Source organism: Neophocaena asiaeorientalis, unplaced genomic scaffold (genome assembly GCF_003031525.2).
Source record: "Neophocaena asiaeorientalis asiaeorientalis breed wild unplaced genomic scaffold, Neophocaena_asiaeorientalis_V1.1 scaffold136, whole genome shotgun sequence".
Lineage (NCBI taxonomy): Eukaryota > Metazoa > Chordata > Mammalia > Artiodactyla > Phocoenidae > Neophocaena > Neophocaena asiaeorientalis.
Window position 1 is genome coordinate 929,497 of NW_020185333.1, and position 12,919 is coordinate 942,415.

The 12,919-nt window shown below is 37.4% G+C and overlaps 1 protein-coding gene across 1 annotated transcript in view; it reads left to right on the plus strand.

The window, feature by feature from the left end:
* Window positions 1-12,919, plus strand: part of ZBTB20 (zinc finger and BTB domain containing 20) — a 165,979-nt gene that overhangs the window by 19,969 nt on the left and 133,091 nt on the right. The gene's annotated exons all lie outside the window — the stretch shown is intronic.

Sequence of the window (12,919 nt, forward strand, 5' to 3'; positions counted from 1 at the left end):
CACATTTAGAGATTATATATTTAAAGTGAAATATGTAATATGGACCACTTCATAGGTTTTCTAAAGAGTGTGCCCGTGCGTGTGTTTGCTAATGAATTATTTTACAGTTAGGACATAAGTTAATCAAACCAGTGGGAAATCATTGTTCTAAACCAACATGTATATTAACTTTTTTGGACCATAAGATATGCATTCTTAAAGAGCAGCTTATTTTATGGAGTACTCCTTCTTCTTCTCTAAAATTGTTTTTTAGAATACATCTTTTCTAATTAAATAATACTGACGAAAGTGAAAGGGAGGAAAATATGCTCTAACCAGAGATCCAGTTTAACTTCCAAAGTTGGGCCGAAATTTTGTCCAAAACTTAAATCTGCCTCTGAGGGATAAAGATTAGAAACACTGAGGGGACTTCCCTGGTGGCACAGTGGTTAAGACTCCATGCTCCCAATGCAGTGGGACACGGGTTCGATCCCTGGTTGGGGAACTAAGATCCCACATGCCATAAGGCGCAGCCAAAAAAAAAAAAAAGAAAAAACACTGAGGCCTTTACAAAAGAGAGCAAGGTCCAAAGGCCATTTCCAATAGCTTAGGGATGAATTCCAGGGGTTCAGACCTGTGTTTGACAACAGGCCCTTTCTATTCCTGTGTCCTTGGGGGCAAGTTAATTAATCGGTTAGCCTTGAGTTCCTTAGTTATAAAATAAGAATAGTAATTGCTTCCAAGAATTCTCGTGAAGATTAAATGAAATAATATCAATATGTGTGAAGCATTTGATCCAGTATCGGTCACATAGAAAATGCTCCATAATGGTTGGTAGTTAAGAGTCTAAATTATTTTAGCATTGTCAATATCTTTCGAATAAATGCCTCACCTGGAGATGGCCATGATGCACACTTCAGTGTGTTATTTCTGGCATGTTTCTCGGTTTATACATGATGACTTTTTTATAACCACAACACATATAATTATGCAACCAGCATTTTGTTTTTACAAGATAATATTTATCGTACACTAACACCGTGCCAAGGTGCTATGCAAGGCACGTGATGTATATCATGTCATATGGTAATCCTTACTACAGCCCTATCAGTCACCATTATTACACCCATTTTTCAGTTGAGGGAACTAAAGCTGAGAACACATCAGCAGTTTGCCTGCAGTTACATAACTAGGTAATGATAGAGTCAGATCTTGAACCAGGCAGCTAGTACTAAAGTCTAACCGAAGAAAATAATTAGAAATAGATAAAAAACTTTGTACACAAAATGTTTATCATGAATATTTTTTTTTACCTTTTCATTGTAGATATTTCAAACATATACAAAAGTAGAAAGAACATCATAGTGAACCCTCATGAGTTCCTCACTCAGCAACAATTATCAGCTCATAGCAAATCTTCTTAGACATATCTATGTTATAAAACTAGAAATAAGCTATATGTTCAACTCCAGGGAATTGGTTAAGTGTATTATGACATATCCATTAGGATTTTTGAGTCATTAAAATGTTTATGAAGGGCTTATAATAACTTGGACTATTTATGCTATATACTAAAGGGCAGCATATATAATTATACATATTGTGTAATCACAACTATTTTTTTAACTTTTTATTTTATGTTGGAGTAGAGCCAATTAACAATGTTGTGACAGTTTCAGGTGAACAGCAAAGCGACTCAGCCACACATATACATGTATCCACACAACTATCTTTTAGTAATAAATTGTAGATCCTGGAAAACTATGCTCTTTTGTCTTACCCCTTTTCTGTTTTCCTAAATTGTATATCATGGGCATATTTTTTTGAGCATATCTTATTTTTAATGGTACAACAATTGTTTCTCTTATGTTTAGAAAAATATATAGGTGTCTTCATGTGTAAAGGGAGACTTCACTATGGAAATCAGTTTATGCAAATAGAGTATGCCATATAACAGAAGCTTATCTCCTCTTAATTATCAAAAGATATTTTATTTTATTAATATTAAGTTTTGATGTATAATACCTTAGATTGATGTCCAGCTTTCTTAGAATATATTTACCATAATTCATACTTTTCTAAATGCCTCAGGGTCATCATCATTAAACAACAATTGTGTTGTGTTTCTACTGATGCTGATGAGGATGTGGAAGTATAAAAATAATGCTGTATATTTGAATATTGTTTTGTGGTTTCCAAGCATTTGCAAGTGGCATTAACTATTTGGTCCTTAGTCTATAAGATTATTTGCTTCTGTGTTTATTTACCCCCAGATTACTATAATATTTTTAGTTCTCATGTCTTCTTTTTACAGTTTTATTTCTCTTCTTCAGTGATCAAGTTTCTTCTTGTTGTGCCAGCCTCATGTTAATCCGCATTTCTTCTCTAATACACTACTTCTAATCTGCTTCAGACTAGGAAAAAAAAAACAACCAACATCACTTAGGTTACACATAAAGTCCATGCATTTACTCATTCACTTAACAAATATGTAAACAAGTGCAGTACACTGTGTACTCAGCAGTGGGGGGGATACACAGATAAACAAGACACAAATCCTGCCCTCAGAAAAGTTTTCATCCAGCAGCAGGTCTGAGATGTGTGCCTGCTTTGCTAGAATCCATAGTAGAAAGTGCTGTGCTCTATGAAAGCAGTATAGATTAAGTATTATTGTAGTTCAGAGAAGAGCTAACTGGGGGCTTTACCGAAGAGGCGACACTGGATTTGGGCCTTAAAAGGCAAGGAGGACTTGAGCAGACAGATAGAAGAAAAGAACATTTCTGAAACCGTGAGCAAAGCCGGGAAGAATCAAAGAGTAATGATTCTGCAAAGAAGTAGTTGGGTTTAACTAGAGCATGGAGTGTGTGAAGGCGAGTCGTGGGAAATAAAATGGTAAAAATAAATTGGGACCAGAAAGTGAAAGGACTTGATTACCAGGCCAGGAATTTGGACTTTATTCAGTAAACGTTGGAAAGCTATTGAAAGTTTTTAGTAGGAGTAACATAATCAGAGCTGTGCCTCAGATTGGCTCTGCCAGCCGTGAGCAAAATGGATTGGAGCAGGGAGAGACCAGAGGACACAGATCAGGTATGAGACTATCCCAATAGTCCAGGGAAAGGCAACGAGGCCCCTAACTAGGGCAGGGGCAGAGGGAACGAAGCGAGCTGGTAAACTGATTGAGATATGGCACAAGGAGAATTAATCCATTATATTTGGAGAGCAAGGGAGAGGAAGACACAAAAGACGTCATTATGACGTTGAGCCTGAGTGAGGCCATAAACAGAAGCAGAGGGCTAAAGAGCAGGAGCAGATTTGGGAGCAGAAAGCACAAGTTTAATTTTGAACATACAGCGTGAAGGTACGGACGGGGTATCCATGAGAGTTCAGCTGGGATTTTGGAGACATGAGGCTACAGTGCAGCAGAAGGGCAAGGCTTGGAGATCAGGATGTTGTCTCTGTTTCAAAGACGAAGAGGACAAAGTGGCAAGAGCAGAGCTTATCAGAGAGACTTGAGGGTCTTATGTGTGGTCTACTTGACTTGCAGGTCTTTTACACTTTCTTTCTCTTCTTAACTGTATTTGGGATGCCACATAAGTGGCTTGCAGGTGTGTGAATTATACATAAAAACATACAAAATATACTCTAAAGTAATGAAATAATTTGGAATATAGCTAATGGTATCAATTTCACATTATCCACAGCATTTATCTTCACATATAATATATTCCTGTGTGACCTTAGAGAAGTCACTGTACCTCTCTGGGTCTCAGATTCCTCATCAGTTAAATGAAGACGTTGATTAAGATCCCTGGTCACCATAACTAGCTGAAAGCAGCCAAAACTGACATTATATAAGAATCACTTGGGGAAGGGAGGGGCAGAGGCCAAGGCTCAGGAATCCATATTCTTTAAACCTTCCTAGGTGATTCCAATATGCAGCCAGGGTTGGTAACCACTGGGCTACACTTTCCAGCTCTTACATTCTGAAGAGTTATCAATCTTTCAGACAAAATGGGCCTTTTTTGCCACAGTTGACAAATAAGAAAATATATCCAAAAGAACGTTTACTGTCAAATTCCATCTATAACAAAATACTCCCTCTCTCCTCTTTAAGTTAAGAGTAAGATAGAAAACGTATTTGAAAAGCACTATCATTTAGAAGTCTCCTGTGATGTTATAAAGTGTGAAAGATAAGTGTGAAGGGGGAGATGGAAGGGGCAGAAAACCAGGGAGGGTCAGGCACGTGCGTACATACAGCAGCGCTTCTCTGTGCACCCGTGGACTAGCCACACACCCAGAACCCAGCTATGCCTGTGCTCTATGGTTGATTTTAATGCTCCCACCGTGCTTGTTTAGGTTGCATATATCAGCATTTCAGAAGTTCTTGTGTAGATTGTTTTTGTCTGTTTGAGCTGTTATAACAAAATATTGTACCATAGACTGGATGGCTTATAAACAACAGAAATTTATTTCTCACAATTCTGGAGACTGGAAGTCCGAGTTCAGGGTGCCGGCATAATCAGGTGAGGATCCTCTTCTGGGCTGCAGACTTCCTGTATCCTCACATGGCACAAGGAGCCAGAAAGCTCTGTGGGGCCTCATTTAGAAGAGTACTGATCCCATCCATGAGGGCTCCATCCTCATGACCTAATCACCTCCCAAAGACCACACCTCTATTATCATCACACTGGGGACTAGAAGTCTAAGATATGAATTTGGAGGCGGGAGACGGAGACATTCAGACCATAGGGCAGACCCAGAACGGGTCTAGAGTGAAGTTTTTTTGAAGCCTATTGAGATTCCCGTGGAGGATGAGCCCTCTTCTTGATTAACGGGCTCATCTTTAACACACCCTCTTTGTTTTATTCGTTTTTCATCATACATTTCATAATTGAACTTGTACATAGCTCCATTATTACAGCATCGCCTCAGCAAAAAGAGATATATTCTGAGGGCCCCAGAGTTTAGAGCATGCTGGCCTGGGCCACGCGGGTGAGAAGAAGGGAGAGGGCTGAGGTGTCAATTCTTTGTTCACTTTCTGTATTGTTTCTCCCTTCCTCCCAATTGAGGAAACAGTCTCCTGAACTTGACCGGCCAGACTGGAGAAACCGGTTGGAACACGGGAAGTCTGAAAGTTTCCAACTTCCAAACTAATTTTGACATCCCATTTGCCCACCTAGTATTTATTGAGGAGCTGCTATAAGTAGGGCATTCTGCTGAGTCTTTATTTTCACCAGAAATTAGCGACCAATTGTGATTTTGATTGAGTGCTGGCTACTACCATAGAACTAAGTGCAGAGAAGAACTAACAATAATGATGATACTTTACATTCACGTGGATCTTAATAGTATTTTCACAGAATTAGATTTGTGCCCTCCCTCTCGACTAGGGAAATCCTTCTCTCATCCTCATTTGTATCATCACCCATCACCCTTCTTCTACTCCTCAGCCCCACAGTTATCCATTACCTTTCCCCAGTCAAACTGTGGCATCTTGACTATTTACACTCAGTTAGGTGGTCTGGTAGCCTCATTAAAGTAATTTACTCCAAGGTGTGAATGAGGTTTAACCCTCTTGGAAAAATTTATATTTTAAAAATGAAGCTTGTTAGACAACTGGGTTTTTTTCCTCCAGTTAATGACATGGGAAAAGAGATATTTTTGAGTAGGTCTCTCAGACACATCCTCTTTGCCCTCTGTGCCCCAACACACAAAGCTTTATTTACATTCGCAAAAGAGAATAACATAGGAAATCAGCCAAGCAGACCTATGTATCTTCCCTACCCCGCCCACGCATATTCCCTCTCCCTCTCTCTCTGCCTTCCCACCCTACCTCTCTCTCTAAGCTCTGCATTTTGCTATACTTTTAATGTCATATGACACCCCCATGTATCAAACACCTGCTGGCCTCCACCATGCTGGACGAACCACCTTGTTCCTAATCTGTTCCCACTCCAAATTCTGAGCCTTGGTTCCATTTTCTATTTATAATCTTATAACTGCCCTTTAAATTTACCTCTTAGATTTTTGTTCCCCTGATCTTGGAGATAATGTAGTAAAATAGATGAAACTTAGCTCTGGAGTCAGATGCCACTTCCTAGGCGTATGACCTTAAGTGAGGTATTTATCATCTCTAAGCCTCTGTTTCCTCATATGTAAAATGGGCATATTGTGAGGATTAACTCTGATATACGAATAGGATCAGGAACATTTTGTTAGGAGTTCAATACGTGTAGTTACAGTATTAATATTGTTTATTATCTCCACTTCCCTCAACAACTTTGATTCGCATTTCCTCTACTGGTTCTACCTTGGAGAATCTAATTCTTGAGTGTACTGTGCTGGTCAGGACCAGTTTCCTGCACTTGACCTTTTCTGCTACTTTACATAGAAAGTTGACAATGATAGAGACCATATTTTATGAACAAAAACAGGACATAATTTTATAAATACAAGCATATTTGTAGGGATAATAAAAGGCAAGCTTGGAAACCAGGTCTGTTGCAGGAAATCAGAGACTTATGACTTCTTATACTGTGAATTTTATACTCTGAATGAAGATGAATTTCAGAGTCACAAGGGAGTGCTAAACATAATTAAGTGACCTCTCTGATAACCCATTGTATTCAGAAAGCAAGGTCAGTAACACAGGGAACAGTTGTCTACACTTCAGGGAGGTATTTTTCTCCCCCCAAAAGAGAAAGCAGATGCTTTGAAGTCAGATCTGGGGTTACATCCAAACTCCACCCCTTAAAATACAATGACAAAAAGACTCAAAAGCCCCTATAATTAATCTGTTACTGGTAAGGAAACTGAGGCTCAGATAAATCAAATAATTTGACCAAGATTAATGACACCCATCTTGCAGACATATTATGAAGATGAGAAATTTCGTATAAAAAGCTGGCATATTGTTTGGTCTAAATAAATGCATTTCCTGGAGATCTAGAGCCAGGTTTCTCTTCAAGATGAAAAGGAACTGAAATTTTGCCCACTTTCCACGTATAACCGATCTGTACATTTAAAAACAAACAAAAAACTAGCTACTATAGAATATGGAAATAAACATTTTCCACATTTACATTTTTAACCCCAATTTGTCCATTAAGTATATCCAGATAGACAGATTGGATATAAACTATACTTTTTCAACACTGATTTCTAAAAAGGAAGTTTTCAAAGGATTCCTAACGTACTTTAGCAGTTTAGAAGTGTCTTTTGTTATTATATAAGGGAAAGGTAGGGTACTCTCTGGCTGTGTCATTTAAAAAAGCCATAAAAAATGATCACTTAACATTTTATGGAAAAATACCCAGGCACTTAGAGAAATTTCACAAAAAGGAGACTCCATATTTTGATACATTTAATGCCTAATTTCCAAGTAGAAATATTACTCTTATCTAAATAAATCTTGAACATTTTAGATAAATTGAAAATGTGTATGCCAAGTGTTCTTTTCCTATTGCGAATGAATCAATAATTTTGAACTTCATTCCATATGCCTCTTAAACTTATAGTGAATAAAACAATACTGATTTTTCAAAAATTAATACACAAGCTCAAGCTACCAAGTTTCCAAATTATGATATTTCCAATGGCAAATGAAATAACATGCTGTCCATGCAGTTAGTGATTTTAGGCAATTTGAACATCATGATAAAAGGAGTGGGGAGGGGAGGATTACAAGCAGTGTTATAATTAAAGGTCTGTTGATTCTTCAGTTTAAATGCCATTGTTGAAAAATTTTTCACTCAGATGTCAAAGTCTGTGGCCAGCCAAAACTTGGCATGCTAGAACTCAGCCCAGGGAAACATTGTGTTCTACTGATTTAAAAACCAAAATCTGTTAAGAACAGAAATGTTGGTCTTGGGCTGATTTCTCACGAATCAGAGCCAGAGAATAGCCAAATACCACCTCCTCTTTACGAAAGGAAGTAGTGCAGGTGGATGTTAAAGTGAAATGTGTGTTCAGGTGGAAAATGAAGGGAAATGATCGTTAGATGTCATCATACAGTACATTGGGTTAAAGTTTTATATAATTAAAGCATGGTTCTTTGAGAAGTTTGAAACATTTTAGAAGCGTCTTCTAGCTAATATTTCATGGATGATTAAATGGGGAGCAGAATTTACCTACCTTCCAAGATTTGCATATTCAAGTTCAGTTTCTCCAGTCACATCTCTTGTTACTGCAAAAACATGAAGGAAACTTTATTTGCTTAACTCACTACCTAGAAATATATTTTCAAACACCATGTTTGAAATTTGAAGGTTACAAACCAGTGACCTGTGAGCTGCATCGAACTAGCCTATTGAAAAACAATTTTGTCCATATAGTATTTTCAAATAATTTGAGAGTTTGAGCCAACCTTTAAAGATCAAGATCTCACAGAAAAGAAATCCAGATCTTTTCCAGGTTCTCTTGAAAATGTGGTGAGCTTGAAATATTAGACCTGCATTTTTACACAGGACCAGTATCTGGAACTTGGTAGTAACTGTTCCCTTCAGACAAGCCATGTTGTCTCCAGTTAGACAAAGTACCTATTACCCCACATTTTATGTCACATCCACTAAACTCATTTACTCTATCACCCTGGCTCCTAGAGGCACTTCACTTTTCTTTCTTTGCTTACAGTATATGTATTGTTTCCTTGCTTTCTTTGCTTGTGGTATTAAGTTTTAAAGCTTCCAAAAATTTCTTTCCAATAAATGATAGTATTGCAAAGGCTATGCACACTGGTGTTCAACAAAGCATTACTGAAAATGATAAAAATTAGAATGCAATAAAAATGTCCAAAAATAGGGAATTGCTTAAAGCTATGTTGATATATCCATAGAATGGAATACTATACAGGGCTTAAAAATATATGTCTTGAAAGAATGAAGGTTACAAAACAATTTGTACAGCAAGACTCCTGTTTTGTACAAGAAAAAATATGTATGCACAGAGGAAGAAGGCTAAAGTGATGTCTCAGGGCAGGCTTAAAAATGTACACGTATACAAAAAATATATAAAAATAAGTAAATAAATAAGCCCCAAGGATATCTACTCTAGATCCCCTCCCATATGACTTCTTTACTCCATTTTTACCCAACAGTTGGGACATATCCTGAAGCTATTTTTCATCTCTCTATCTGAAGCTGATTATTCTTCTTGTCTTTATTCTTTAGAGGATACAATTAAAAATAAGAATTTCAGAGTTGTTTTAAATACTTGAGAAGCCGTTCCTGCTTGCCCACACACTAGACTACCACCATGGCAAAGAAAGAGAACCAATTCCTGTGTTGACCTGGAATTGGTTTGTTCTTCTAAAGTACCCTTTGCTGATACCAAAAATTATTCAAAACATTTTGTAAACATCTTGGAGCAGAAAAACTTCACATAAATATGCACTTTATAATATGAACACAAAACTCTCAGGGGCTGGAACTGAAACTCATCATTGCAAAGGAATCAACTTTGTGCCAACAAGTAAAAGCCGTCTAAGCATTTATGGAAATTACTCTGATCCCAACACTTAGCACAATGCCTGGCAGATAGGAAAGCCTCCAAAAGTATTTGTTAAATATGAATAAATTTGCACTCCCACCAAAAAACAATTGACTTGCACATCAAAAAGTCAGTCATCTTTTTAATAAAGATCAAACAGTAAAATTTGAACTTGACTCATAGAACTTCCAGACGTAGGTCAGGTGCTTCAGAGTTAATAATGCCATAAATTTTTCCCACAAAAAAATAGTTTGTTTATGTGTGTGCTTGAGCATATGTATGAGTTTAGGGAAACAGTAGAAAGGGATAAGAGGTAGTCCTTTTTTTTTTTTTTAACATCTTTATTGGAGTATAATTGCTTTACAATGGTGTGTTAGTTTCTGCTTTATAACACAGTGAATCAACTATACATATACATATATCGCCATATATCCTCCCTCTTGCGTCTCCCTCCCACCCTCCCTATCCCACCGGTCTAGGTGGTCACAAAGCACAGAGCTGATCTCCCTGTGCTATGTGGCTACTTCCCACTAGCTATCTATTTTACATTTGGGAGTGTATATATGTCCATGCCACTCTCTCACTTTGTCCCAGCTTCCCCTTCCCCCTCCCCGTGTCCTCAAGTCCACTCCCTACGTCTGCGTCTTTATTCCTATCCTGCCCCTAGGTTCTTCAGAACCATTTTTTTTTTTTTAGATTCCATTTATATGTGTTAGCATACAGTATTTGCTTTTCTCTTTCTGACTTACTTCACTCTTTACGACAGACTCTAGGTCCATCCACCTCACTACAAATAACTCAATTTTGTTTCTTTTTATGGCTAATATTCCATTGTATATATGTGCCATATCTTCTTTATCCATTCATCTGTCGATGGACACTTAGGTTGCTTCCATGTCCTGGCTATTGTAAATAGAGCTGCAATGAATATTGTGGTACATTACTCTTTTTGAATTACGGTTTTCTCAGGGTATATGCCCAGTAGTGGGATTGCTGGGTCATATGGTAGTTCTATTTTTAGTTTTTTAAGGAAACTCCATATTGTTCTCCATAGCGGCTGTCTCAATTTACATTCCCACCAACAGTGCAAGGGGGTGCACCCTTTTCTCCACACCCTTTCCAGCATTTATTATTTGCAGATTTTTTGATGATGGCCATCCTGACTGGTGTGAGGTGATACCTCATTGTAGTTTTGACTAGCATTTCTCTAATGATTAGTGATGTTGAGCATCCTTTCATGTGTTGGTTGGCAATTTGTGTATCTTCTTTGGAAAAATGTCTATTTAGTGCTTCTGCCCATTTTTGGATTGGGTTGTTTGCTTTCCTGATATTGAACTGCGTGAGCTGCTTGTAAATTTTGGAGATTAAGCCTTTGTAAGTTGCTTCATTTGCAAATATTTTCTCCTATTCTGAGGGTTGTCTTTTTGTCTTGTTTATGTTTTCCTTTGCTGTGCAAAAGCTTTTAAGTTTCATTGGGTCCCATTTTTTTATTTTTGTTTTTATTTTCATTTCTCTAGGAGGTGGGTCAAAAAGGATCTTGCTGTGATTTATGTCATAGAGTGTTCTGCCTCTGTTTTCCTCTAAGACTTTGATAGTGTCTGGCCTTCCATTTAGGTCTTTAATCCATTTTAAGTTTATTTTTGTGTGTGGTGCTAGGGAGTGTTCTAATTTCATTCTTTTACTTATAGCTGTCCAATTTTCCCAGCACCACTTACTGAAGAGGCTGTCTTTTCTCCGTTGTATATTCTTGCCTCCTTTATCAAAAATAAGATGACCATATGTGTGTGGGTTTATCTCTGGGCTTTCTATCCTGTTTCATTAACCTGTATTCCTGTTTTTGTGCCAGTACCATAGTGTCTTCATTACTGTAGCTTTGTAGTATAGTCTGAAGACTGGGTCTCTGATTCCTCCAGCTCTGTTTTTCTTTCTCGAGGTTGCTTTGGCTATTCGGGGTCTTTTGTGTCTCCATACAAAGTGTGAAATTATTTGTTCTTGTTCTATGAAAATGCCATTGGTAGTTTGATAGGGATTGCATTGAATCTGTAGATTGCTTTGGGCTGTATAGTCATTTTCACAATGTTGATTCTTCCAATCCAAAAACATGGTATATCTTTCCATCTGTTTGTATCATCTTTAATTTCTTTCATCACTGTCTTATAGTTTTCTTCATACAGGTCTTTTGTCTCCTTAGGTAGGTTTCTTCCTAGGTATTTTATTCTTTTTGTTGCAGTGGTAAATGGGAGTGTTTCCTTAATTTCTCTTTCAGATTTTTCATAATTAGTATATAGGAATGCAAGAGATTTCTGTGCATTAATTTTGTATCCTGCTACTTTACCAAATTCACTGATTAGCTCTAGTAGTTTTCTGGTAGCATCTTTACAATTCTCTATGTATAGTATCATGTCATCTGCAAACAGTGACAGCTTTACTGCTTCTTTTACGATTGGGATTCCCTTTATTTCTTTTGCTTCCCTGATGGCTGTGACTAAAACTTCTAAAACTATGTTGAATAATAGTGGTGAGAGTGGGCAACCTTGTCTTGTTCCTGATCTTAGAGGAAATGGTTTCATTTTTTTACCATTGAGAACGATGTTGGCTGTGGGTTTGTCATATATGGCCTTCATTATGTTGAGGTAATTTCCCTCTATGCCTAGTTTCTGGAGGGTTTTTATCATAAACCGGTATAGAATTTTGTCGAAAGCTTTCTCTGCATCTATTGAGATGATCATATGGTTTTCCTCCTTCAATTTTTTAATATGGAGTATCACATTGATTTATTTGCATATATTGAAGAATCCTTGCATTCCTGGGATAAACCCCACTTGATCATGGTGCATGATCCTTTTAATGTGCTGTTCGATTCTGTTTACTAGTATTTTGTTGAGGATTTTTGCATCTATATTCATCAGGGATGTTGGCCTGTAGTTTTCTTTTCTTGTGACATCTTTATCTGGTTTTGGTATCAGGGTGATGGTGGCCTTGCAGAATGAGTTTGGGAGTGTTCCTCCCTCTGCTATATTTTAGAAGGGTTTGAGAAGGATAGGTGTTAGCTCTTCTTAAATGTTTGATAGAATTCGCCTGTGAAGCCATCTGGTCCTGGGCTTTTGTTTGTTGGAGGATTTTAAACCACAGGCTCAATTTCAGTGCTTGTGATTGGTTTGTTTATATTTTCTCTTTCTTCCTGGTTCAGTCTCGGAAGGTTGTGCTTTTCCAAGAATGTGTCCATTTCTTCCAGGTTGTCCATTTTATTGTCATATAGTTGCTTGTAGTAATGTCTCATGATCCTTTGTACTTCTGCAGTGTCAGTTGTTACTTCTCCTTTTTCATTTCTAATTCTATTGATTTGAGTCTTCTCCCTTTTTTTCTTGATGAGTCTAGCTAATGGTTTATCAATTTTATTTATCTTCTCAAAGAACAAGCTTTTAGTTTTATTGATCTTTGCTATTGTTTCCTT